This window comes from Varanus komodoensis, unplaced genomic scaffold, assembly GCF_004798865.1.
Source record: "Varanus komodoensis strain SLA01 unplaced genomic scaffold, ASM479886v1 scaffold24, whole genome shotgun sequence".
NCBI lineage: Eukaryota > Metazoa > Chordata > Lepidosauria > Squamata > Varanidae > Varanus > Varanus komodoensis.
The window spans coordinates 3,645,538-3,658,502 of NW_025335641.1; positions in this window are offsets into that span (position 1 = coordinate 3,645,538).

The window sequence follows — 12,965 nt, forward strand, 5'->3', positions numbered from 1 at the left end:
ACTTTTAAGCATTCCAACAGCTTCAAATATATTATTGAGCTCCCCTCCTTACAAAAAGCATCCCATAAGTCACTATTAGTATTCCCCTATATTAAAGATATTTTATTATAAATTATGAGGCAACTTTTTATTATGAATATATATTATTTTATTGTAAATTATGAGGCAAGGAAATTTATTCCTTCAAAACAGCAAACATCAGCATGTATCTATTCCAGCTCACTCCTGTGAATTTGTAAACATACACATCCAAAACCAAAAAAGCTGAAAGATATCTTTTTGCTTTCCATCTAGCAAGAGGAATGGGGGAAAATATACATGAATTGCGACCACTGCGACCTTGCCCATTTCTCCACATATATCAGTCAAGCACATCATTCTTACTTTCTATCACACAAATACCTCTCCCTTATCAAAATGAACATAACATGGATCTTCCTTTTTCTCAGCAATTTTAAAAAAGTCTTTTGACCTGACAGAAAACAAAATTCCTTAAAGGTTCGAATTTCATCAAATGCATGGCACAATTCAGGCCTAAATAAATCGTTTCATTCATTCCTAATCTGGGTGCCTGCAGCAGCAAGCCTGATTCACCCTGGCATTGCTTAGAAAGGATATGATCCTGGATGATGCCCTTTATTGGCAGCAACGTCTCTGAGGCCAGTTGGGCGGCTAAGCCCCTGAACCCTCAGCAGAACCAAAACATGCCCATCGAAGAACACAACAGCATTAGAAAAAAAGGAAAACCGTTCCCTGCCTCCACTCCCCAAAGAGCACCAGGCGGACCTAAACCAGCGGCCCATGTGACAAAACACTGCAGACCTTGAGGAGGATGAAAGAAGCCTGACCACCTTCGGAAACGGGAACAAGAAGAGGTCAAGTGCAAGGCCGCCGGCGGTATCCCTCCTCCAGCTGCTTTCGGGCTTGCAGGAGGGTGCTGAATCATTACCAACCAGCAGCCTCAGCTCCCAATCTAGGCTCGCCCCCTTGACGACACCCGCCTCTCGTGCTGCAGCATCACTTTCAGCCGTGCAGCCCTCTCTCGCCGCCGCCGCCCCCCACCGTTGCAAGGCACTGATAGGAAGAAACGGGAGTGAAAGGGAGGATGCTTCGAAGTATCTATTGTACTAGAAGACGCTCTCTGGGAGGGGGAGGGGAGGGGAGGAGGGGGAGGGAAAACTCCGAGGCTGGTGACAGGGGCAGGAAGGAAAGGGCTTTCTCCTTTACCTGCAAGTCGCGAGGGAGCCGCAGCTGTCCCTTCATGAGCGGGTAGATCCCGCCGGGTCTTCCAGGCTGGATGATGTCAACAGCCAAGCGCAGGCTGCCGCTGCCTCTTTCTTCTTCTTCTTCGCCGCCGCCTCCGCCGCCGCCGCCGCCTCGGTGGCTCGTGTTCCAACTCGTCTCCCTGCGGCAGCGACAGCGGCAGCGGCAACAGCATCTGCTCTGGAGCCTGCCATGGGCTGGAAGCACTGCAAAGGGGAATGTTTCAGCGAAGCGGGGAAGATGGCGCGAACCATTCCTAACCGGGGGTGGGGGAGGTAGCAAACTTGCTGCACGAAGGGTAGACATTTGTTTTCGAGAAAGCTGCGTGATCGGAGAAACCTGGGGGTTAGTCAGAGAGAAATCCTATTCCGTTCCAAGAGTAAAGCAAAGGGAGAGGATCTGTTCAAGGCATCCGGCTTGTCGCACACACGCACGGACACCTTTTCTGCAGGGAAAATGCAAAGGCCCACCTAGGCTGCCTCTGCCGCCGCTCGCCCGGGGAAAATGCAAACAGATCATCCGGCCTAGCAACCGCAGAGACGGGGAGGATCTGGTCTCACGGTGTAGGCAGCGAGCGCTTTGGGCTTCTACCCTCCTGCAGGGCTCACTTCCCGAGGTGCGCTAGATTCACGCTGAGCAAAGTTGCCGTCGGTACCCTTCCATAAATGGTTAGCTGACACCTGCATTCTCTACGCGCTATGCCAGGCGTGTTTATTCGTAAGTAAATCCCACCGATTTTAAGTAAGCGTGACTGAGAGTGCGGCCAGGCGCTGCTCTCTGTTACGCACGCCCATGACCCACCAATTAGTTCTAACGCTTCTCTTACTAACACGACACTTCTGAATTCCTTTCTCTCATAGAGTTTAAACAGTTATACGCAGTTGAGGTTATACAAGTAACATTATATTCCTTCTTGGAGAAGAACTGCACTCACATTTCTGCAGAAACAGCCCTCTCATTATCCCTCCCACAAACTAACCGTGAAGTCCTGAATGTACATCTATTCTGAAATAAGCCCTGGCGCGAATTCGATAAGATTTGCTCGCAGGAAAGCGCGCCCAGGATTACAGATTGACGTTCCGGTATGCCTAACCCACTGCACTAACTCAAGGGGCTGGAGTAGCCAGAGATAATTCTGTTTTCAATCACTTTTTGCTGGTGGAAGATATATGGATCGTACAATTGACTGCTTATTCTTCATCTTACTTTAGAAAGGCATGCTGAGAGACAGAAGTTTTGAAATGAGAAAATAGTGGATTACTATCTGAGCCTTCCTCAACTTGACGCCACCGGCCAAGCTGGTTGGGAATAACCGGATTTGCTGTAAAACACCTCTGGGACACCCCAGGTCAAGGGAGATTCATCTAGAGTAGTGGTCCCCACATTTCTTTGGGCTGCTGCCCCTTTTCCCCTTGGGCGATAACCCTCTTCCTTTGCTGTTGCTCTACGACAAATTTAAAACAACTAATCACCACCCCCTTGTCTTTCCACCACCCCCAGGGGTTGGAATGGGTGATCTAGAGTAAAATGATAGTGTTCTTTAATGCCAGTATACCTTTTTAACTTCAGTTCCCAAAGCAACAAAATCTGTGCGGATTTTGTTTAAAAAAGATGCAAAAGCTTCAACAAAAGAGAAGAGACAGTTGCACTCATTTTTATAGTCCCCAGTATGTTTTGAGCTTCTTTTACCTCCTTATCAGGGCCCTCTGATATTTTTTTCAAAACTTCCAAATATTGCTTAGAACACCTCCCTTCATTAATTAGTGAGCGAAATGCCAGGTTTTCAGATTTTCACTGATTTGAATGTTCTGAACAAATCACCTGACTCAGACATAAGACTTAGTAATGGCTTGATTTAACATAATGATAAATGTGATAATAAAAATGGGGGTTTCTGCTAGACAATTATCAAATGCATGCATATCACTAATTATCAAGATTAATCTTCCTTGCATAGGTACTCCAAACACAGATCACCTGCCAGTTACCAATGTTTCATAGACTACTTTATAAAGGTCCTGGCAAAAGCATAAAAGGAAACAAGAAAAAATATGTAGGATCTTTGAGAGTTACATATGTCTTCCCCAAAATGCTCCAGGAACAGGAGCCATGTTTCCAGATGGAGGGCTTCCTTCAAAAGGCATTAAGTAGCTTCTCCATCTCTTCTTGCTTGAAGCATAATGCTATTTTTTTTTAGATGGGGGGTGGGGGAAAGACCTACAATTCCTAGCATCCCCCAGCCACTGAAGAAAACAGGATTACAAGTTGAAGCTGTCATCATCTGGACCCTCCATAAAACTCCTTGAATGAGGCAGGTCACTACATGAGAAAAGCCTCGGCTGGAAGCACCTGTAAAACTGTAATAAGAATCTACCTTGCCCTGTTTTCCATATAACTCTGCTTGCTCTGAGCAGCCAAGTCATGTTACTCAGCTAGCCAGGCATAAAACTAGTGCTTAATATGCTCTAGTAAGCACTTGGTTTAGGGTAAGAAATAAGAAATTGTAGTAAATGTAGACATACCCTTCAATCATAAGTAAAGGGCAGACAAGACCACTTAAAAAGTCCAATCCCTTGAAAATCAAGCTAAGAATTTCTAGAAGCTTGTTGATTTGTTTCATTTCATTTTGTTTTGCTTTGTTTTCTGGGTAGTGCATTTGCTGTAGTGAAGTAAACAACTGTTCAGAATGTAACTGGATATAGAAATTTCCCTTAATCTATAATAATAGTTCTCTGGGGAATCCTACAATTCCTGGGTTCTTTATAAGCAGACTTCATGCTACTGCCGATAAAAATGCTGTTCATGGGAGAAACAAAACATACCTTATTTAAAATAAACCACTTAAATCATTGTCATCATCACCACCATCACAAATTTCAAATAGTAGCAGTGGAATAATTCTTTTGGAACTGAGTGTTTTCCTTCAAACATAATTGGAAACATTTTCAGTTGAAAGAGGTGGTACTGGCAGAGCGAGTGTTTTGCATGCAGAAGGCCCCAGGTCTGATCCTTTGCATCTCCATATAGGGCAGTTAAAACTGCTACTAGTTCCTGTTGGCAATACTGAGCTAGATGAATCAGTGCTCTCACACGGTATGTTCCTAATGTTTAAAAATTTCACTAACTGGCAAAGATTTATTGATGAGTTTTATAAAGAACCAATTCTAACTCTGTAAAACACAATAAATTATTATGAGAAATGCAAAGGTTTTCTCTGGTAGGTCAAGTTTGAACACTCTTTCCTAACATATCAGTCGAGTTATATTGCACTGTATTACCAGCAGCCTTGAATTAAGGAATAGCAAAGTGGTAATTTATTTAGTTTCCTGAAGAAAATTCGGGAATATGTAAAGATGCTCATAATGCTCTCTCCCAGGAAGTAGTTTCAGATATGTATATGCTTAAAATGGATGAAAGAGTACTCATTTCATGCACCAAAATATTTCCAATGTTTTCTATTATTTCCTGAGATTAAGATCTTATTTGCAATCTACCAACTATATCAGAAATTACATAGAAATAGAAAGGCAATTGTTATAGCCACAAAACTCATGGTTTAAGTAGATCAAAAGAAGCAGAGTGACACCATACTAATGCCATATTAAGTATGTACTCACAGTCTGATTCAAGCAGCTCTGAAATGACTTAACCTTTCCCATCAGATTTGGTGCCCAGCTTTTTCAAAGGCCACATGTAGGATCACAGATGTTTACAAAAGTTGTCCTAGGCAACGAAACAGAACACAGAAATTTAAAGGGACCACTTCCAGACTGGATATGATTTTGTCACAACATTATTTTACTAATTATCCCATTCTTTGAGAAGCATTACAGGAAGTAGCTGATGTGACTTGAAAACAAACTGTATTTTCTCTTCTTACCCCATAATCCTCATAGAAGAAAAAAGCAGCTCACTTTTCCATGTGGATGGAGAATTTCTTTCACATCTACATTAGGGAAAAAAACTAGAATGTCACACCCTTTGTTCCTTGTACATCATAATATATTTCACCTTTCAGATGCAGTTGGAAAATAGGATCAGCTCCCTCTAGTGACAAGCATATAATGTATTAGCCCTCTGTACAGAGGTCATGTAAGGACAAAGGGCCCTGTTTAACATGGCCTATTAACAGGTTATTCTGTTTGTGAACAGATCTTCCACCTGCTCACAAGACTCCTAAAGTCAACAAAAGGTTGCCAAAGCAGAGTCATATGGGACTGAACACAAAAGTGCTGCAGCTGTTCCTTGAACACATGGAAGCTGTAATCCTATACTCACTTATTGGGGGATAAGCCCTGTTAAACTCACTGGGACTTACTTTTGAATACACATGCTTAGGATGGCAAGTTCAACTTCCTCAACAACCACCAGGCACAAAATAGAGACTAGACAAAAACAATAATAATGGCTTAAAAACCTGCCCGATTAGCTTCCAGATGGGGATGAAGCTGCCCATTAGTGGGCTACTGCGGGGTTCAGTCCTGTGCACTTCAACATTTTAATTAATGACTTAGATGAAGAAGTGCAGGGAATGATTATCATATTTGCAAATGATACAAAACTGGGTGGCATAGCTAAAACCCTGGAAGACAGGAAAAAAAATCAAGATAACCTTGATAGGTTGGAGCACTGTGTTGAAAACAACAGAATGGAATTCAGTAGGGTCAAATGCCAATTTCTGCACCCAGGAAAAAGAAACCAAATTCATTATTACAAGATGGGGAATACTTGGCTTAATACTGCAAATGAGAAAGATGTTAGAATTGTTGCAGATCACACACTAAATATGCGTCAACAATGTGATGTAGCTACAACAAGGGGCAAATTTTATGTATTTATTTTTCGATTTATATCCTGCCTTTTTCCTACAAAGGGCTTAAGGCAGCTTACATCTCCTCCATCTTATCCCCACAACAACAACCCTGTGAGGCAGGTTGGGCTGAGAGTCTGTGACTGGCCCAAAGTCACCCAGTTGGCTCCATGGCTGAGCAGGGACTAGAACCCAGATCGTCTGAGTCCCAGTCCCAGGCTCTTAACCACTACACCACAAATGCTCTTTTAGCCTGCATTAATAGAAGCATCACTTCCAAATCACACTAGTTTTCCTTTACTCAGCATTAGTTAGACCTCATCTGGAGTAGTGCATCCAGTTCTGGGCACCACAGTTTAAGAAAGATGCAGAAAAGCTGGAAAGGGTTCAGAGGAGGGTAAAAAAGATGAGCCAGGGACTGGAAACAAAGTCCTATGAGGAAAGATTGAAAGGACCGGGCATGTTTAGCCTCAAGAAGACTGAGGGGAGTTGTGATAACACTCTACAAGTATTTGAAAGACTGTCACAAACAAGGAGGACAGGATCCCTTCTTAATCAACACAGAGTGCAGGACACAGAAGGAAGCCAGATTCCAGCTAGAGATCAGGAAATTTTTTCTGACTGTTAGACCAGTATGGCAACGGAACCAATGACCTAGGGAGGCTGTGGGATCTCCCACACTAGAGGCATTCAAGATGCAACTGGACAGCCATCTGAGAGAGATCGTTTAACTGGGCGCCCTGCACTCAGCAATGGATTGAACCCAGTGGCCTTCTGCCCCCTTCCAGAAGCCTAATAGTCTATGATTCTGTAATGTTATTTATAATTAGTTATGTAAAAGCTTGGAAGAAACCCACAGACATTGGAACCCTGGCAAAAAATGGGCAGGGGGACAATTCCCTGAATTTAAAAAAAAAAAAAATCCCTGAAGGGAAAATGTTCCCTTTCTATGTCAAGGGAAAATGTTTATAGCTTGCTTGCTTGTTTGTTTGTTTTTTTGGTCCCCCACTCCATTTTCTATTTCCTCCCCCTTTTATTATGCAGGTAAAAAGCAGATTTTAATTGCCATCAATCAGTACTGGGATATGAAAATTCAATAAACTTTAGAGATTTATAGGAAAAAAGAAAATCCTGTTATCCCCACCATCCAAATGTGTGTACCGTCTCCTGCCCAGCTCTTGATCTGGCTATATTCCCTCAGCAGATTCTAATCAGAAGGCCAGTGGGCACCCATACTTGGTTGGCATGGACTTCTTCACCATCTTGCTCTCCTGAGCTCAGTCACCTGATGCTCACAACCTCTCCCTTTCCCCTCCTCCTGGCGACTATGTGCTTATCCTTAGTTCTGTAGAGCATCCCTGGTGAGATCCACATTTCTGCACAAATCATGTTAAGCCTAGTGAACTCCCAATCAAGCCTATTCAAAACGCCCAGACTCAGGAATCGCCCTAACAATTAATGAACAGAGCATTCATAGGTCATTTGCTGCAAACAGAAGTAAGGACTATATCAGGGGTGTCCAAACTTTTTGCAAGGAGGGCCAGATTTGGTGAGGTGAAAATGTGTGGGGGCCGACTATTCAGCCTGACATTCTTTGAACAATTAACATTAAATGTAAATGAACTATTTTATGAAAGACTAAACAAATAACTGCACTAATGTGAAGGGTGATACTGAGATCCCGACTGCATTATATAGGCCAGGTCTGGCTCAAAAACAGTGGTTTTGATGCGCAAGATGTCACGCAGGTGAAAGTCACTTAGTCCTCACGCGGTTCTTGTTAGCATTCATAACCGAGAATGTCTTCTCGCACAAGTATGTCGAACCAAACAAACTCAGCATTTTCTTAGCAAATGTTCGAATCTCTTGGAACCTGTCTTTATCCAGCTGGCGGTAAAAGTTGACAAGAGGGAGCTGTTGGTGCCGACTGCGACACTTGGCGTCACACTGCAGCTCAATGAGCTCCAGCTGCAGGTGGTCTGGAGCGTCATCAGGGTCCACAAAGAAAGGAGATGAAAAAAGCGTGATCTCCTTTTCAATAGCTGCAAAATCCCGAAAGTGCTGTTGAAACTCCTCAGCCAGAGATGAGATGTCTGCTTCATACCTCCTTATTTGTGCACTCATATTGTTCTGTGGAAAACTGGTCATTATTTCCTGCAGCAATGGGAAATGTGTGGTACTGGCCTGTGTTTGTGACAGGTGCCTTTGGAAAAGTAGCAGCTTGGTCCCAAAGGCTTTGATACGTGAATACAGTTGGCTTACCACTGCATTTTGCCCCTGAAGGCTCATGTTCAGCATGTTCAGATGTTGTGTTATGTCAACTAAAAATCCAAAATCAGCCAGCCAAACAGGATCAGATAGCTCTGGCATCAGTTGTCCCTTTTTTGTCAAGAATTGTCCGATTTCCTCCCTAAGAGAGTAGAAGCGCTACAGTGCAGACCCCCGACTGAACCATCTTACCTAGTTGTGATACACAACATCTCCGTATTCAGCCTGGATGTCGAGTAGAAACTGTTGAAACTGGCAGTGGCACAGGGCTTTGGATAATTAATAGCCTTCATCACCAGTTTCATAACGTGGTCATATTTCAGATGTTTGGCACAGAGAACTTGTTGGTGAATAATACAGTGGAGTTTTATAGCTTTGCCTCCTTCTTCGCTGACTTTGTTACAGACTAGGGTTGATAATCCACTTCGCTCGCCAGCCATGGCAGGTGCGCCATCTGTAATAATCCCAGTGACTTTATTCCACGGTGGTTTCATGTCATCTATGGCAGAACAAACAGAAACAAATAAATCTGTTCCTCTTGTTTGGTTCTTAAGGCTCTGTAGGTCAAGTAGCTCTTCACTCACATTCATGTCATTGTCCACTCCTCTCAAAATAATCAATAACTGAGCGGTGTCAGATGCATCCGTGCTTTCGTTGCAGGCTAATGAAAAAAAGTCAAACTCCACTCCTTTTGCCTCTAACTGTCTCTTAATATCAGACGAAACGTCTTCAGTTCTCCGTACCACAGTGTTACGAGCAAGGCAAACATTGGCAAACTCTCGCTTCTTCTCAGGACAAATTTTCTCCTCCATTTTCATCACACAGTCTTTAATAAATTCACCTTCAGTAAAAGATTTGCAGTGCTTGGCAATCACGGGCTCTTGTGAAAAAGCGCTGCTGTGCCATTAAAGCAGCTTCCAGTTCTTTCAATTTTTTGCCGCGTTCATTCCCAGTTAGCTTGTTGTAGTTAGCATGTTTCGTCTGGTAGTGCCTCTTGATATTGATTTCCTTGAAAACAGCCACAGTCTCTTGGCAAATTAGGCAGACACAGTTGTTTCGTATTTCAGTGAAAAAATATTCCAATTTCCACTTATCCTGGAAGTGGCAGCCCTCGCTGTCAACTTTCCTTTTTTTAGTTACAGTCGCCATTTTAGAAGTAGGCACACAAGCCTTGTGTCACAAGGGTCATGTGGCGAGAGTGCTGACTCAGGCCTACTGCCATCTTCTGGTGAAATATAACCACCAGCCTTGAAGGAGCAGGAGGCAGGAGGGGACAGCTGTGGGAACCGCTGTGCGGTGAAGGGAAAAACGCTGGCCACGGGGATGAGTGACAGGCTGAGCCGGCAGGGAGAATAGGCTGCAGGCTGCTCGAAATTTGAAAATGGGCTGCAATTGGCCCCCGGGCCAGACTTTGGACATGCCTGGACTATATCAACAGCAACATCCTCATTTTGTGCCAGATTCTGGCAGTTTGTGACTTCATTAACCCAAGACAGCCTGGGTCAAGTCAGTCACTGTTTAAAAGGCAGCACCTCAAGACACCATTGATGTGCTTGTGGCTGCTGCATGTTGTTGTTGTGTGTTGGAGGCATAACAACATGTCAGACATCATACCAACTTAGCCTGGTGGGTTTTATTGCTGATACAGTCCATTTAGTGGGTGTTTCCAGGAATAATTCCAGCATGCCTATAATTTTTACGTTATTTTCCATATTGTGTCTTTCCCCCTCCAGTTCTGAGCTAATTATGCATTTAAATACAGTGACCATTCCACTAGTAAAACAGTAGTGTTAAACTATGGAATTTGCTGCCACGGGAAGCATTGATGTCCACCAATCTGGATGGCTTTTAAATGGGATTGAACAGATTCATAAGGGAGGAGACTATCAGTGGCTACTAGCCATGCTGGCTGTGTGCTTCTTCTTTTACCAGAGGTGGCATGCCTGCATACAGCAGTTGCTGAAGAGCTTGGGCAGGAGGAGGTCTTGCTTGAGGGATCCTGTCGGCACTGGTTTGCCTCTGTGTACAGAGTGCTGGACTGGGTGGACCTTTGGTCTGATCCATCATGGTTTTTCTTATATTCTTGTTTTCCCTGGCTCAGCAGTATGCCCAAGTCCCAACTGAAAAGACTGAGAAGTTGTATAGTTAGGCACTGAGTGCCCAGAAACCAGCAGATTTGGAGAAGGTGCTGCTTTCTCAGTGCAAGATAATATTACTCAGACAGCAATCTAAATAATTTACCCTCTTCCATTTTTCCATTAACTGGAGCCCCTCTCCGCTTTTTTGTTTGTTGATTCCTCCCTCCCTCTCTGGAAAGTAGCATTATTGCATTTACTAAAGATGAAAGACTGATTTATATAACTAGCAGCTAATAAAGAGACAGACAGACAGACAGACAGACAGACAGACAGACAGACAGACACTAAGCATTCTTTGCATTAAGAGATCTTGGAAAGAACCTGCTCAGTTGACTTCTCTTTCTGGGAGTTTCTTGTGAGCGCATGGGTTTACCTTCTTTGTTTGTTGGTATATACTTGTGTACTTCCTAGATGTGCAGAGCAGCTCTTCTTGAACTGTATGCAAGATATTATCTAATTAATACTATTACTGCCCTATAAAACAGCCATAATCCCACAGTGGTCTTCTAATCTGAAACACCAGACAGTGGGAAGAAATCTGCCTCAGTAGTGAGAGCACTCTTAAATGCAGTTTGTTCAGGCCATGGGTTAAGTGAGAATTGCCCAGCATCCATTTTCCTAGTAAATGGGACTAAATGGCAGACGAGATGAATAATTTACACACTTAGCCTATTGATTTTTTACTCTGTCTCCAATAGGTTGTTCTGCATTGCATGTCAGGAAGAATTTATGTCATTCCCCCTCAGCTACATGTATTGTTGCAGTTTGTCTCTTATATTATTTCCCTAAAAGGACATTCACAGGGAGTGTATGTACATGTTTTAACAGTCCAAAGTAACACATGTGGTAAATATAACAGACAACTAGCAAGCAAACTTAACTCTTCCTCAGAGGCACAAACCATATGGTACAACTGTTCACTTATAGCACAGCTCTACCTATTTTTTTTTTCAAACATGAGGCGCAAATGCAATGCCAAGTTGGTGCTAGGAACCCTCTATTTAAATGTTTCTTCTCCCCCTACCCCACATGCCTCCTAACTGTCAGGAAGTACTTCCTAGCATCCAAACTGAACCTTGGTTCCCTGAGTTTTGCATATAACTGAAGGCAGCTAAAGTGTGCTGGCATGGAGAAAACACAACTGGGCAAAAGATTCCAGGATGAGGACCAAGACAGCTTTGATAACTGGGCAGTCATCAGTGGGTCTCATGTGGAGGACAATGAGGCCATGGATTCCACAAAGGAAATGGCCCTATTGGCCACTTCCAGTTCTGCTATTCTATGATTCTATGAAGGGAACATGAAAGCAGAGTCCAGGCCACAGAACAGAGTAACCTATAGAATGGAAGCCAGAATAGCATCCCAAGCAATTAAACAGGGGTGATGGCTAGCACATCTGGATGACTATGAGCCCTTATTGGACATATCAGACCAGCAGTAAACACTAAATCACTATGCTGGCCTCTGTACTAGCAAGCTCTAGCTCATATCATGGGATTTTTTTAAATTTTTTGGTGAACTGCTGAATGGTGTATGGAGTTTAGAAGCAAAATGCAGGAAGGTAGAATCTGAAGAAGGAACACAAAGTGAGGAAGGAGACGGAGTCAGAGTATTAGATAGGCAAGGAGAGAGCGAAGGCCTTGCGACTGTTTTGTAAGAACCCATCTTAATAAAGCAGACTGTTTATACAAAATTGGGAGTGACTGATTTGACTACATAAACAAGTGTCACATGAAACACCTGGCACCTCAACCCAGGACCCATCTTCTGAGATCACAGGCCAGGCAAACAAGAGCCAGCTCAACCCTCTTTGCTCCTGCTGATGGAAGAATGAAGGAGAATGAGCTGACCCAGCTTTGCTTTGCCTACGCTTTTCTTAGTTTGGAACTAAGTGCTATACATGATGGAAACATTACTTAAATGAAAATGAATGAGTTTATTGATAATGCACCATTCTGCCCATGTGGCATTTAAAGCAACTTCACAGTACAAGGAATATAAAACTCGTGAAGGCAAAACTGCACATTGACTGGGTTCAGCCAACATGACAAGTTACAGTGGGTTGTTGTGTCCAGTGTCCCCAAGATGTTTTTGCCACGGTGGCTTAAGTTTAGCTTAATATTATATTGCATGTATATCTCATCTTTTCCCCTCTTACAAGGAATCCAAGGATGCTTACATAAGCCTCCTCCATTTTATTATATCCTCACAATAATGAGATGGGTTCAACTGAGAGAAATGATTGGCCGAAAAGTCACTAAGTGAGTTTCATGGTTGCGCAGGGACCAGAAACCAGACCTTTAAAGTCCCAATCCACCACTCTGTTACACCATACCAGCTCTGCTTTCTTTTTATTGAGATTTGCTATTGCATGTGTTGTATGGTGAAATTCCATAAGATCTTGGAGATTTGGTTACATTTTGGTATAAGTTTAATCTGTTTAATTGAAATTACTAATTAAGGGCAGGATCTTATGCATGTTTAGA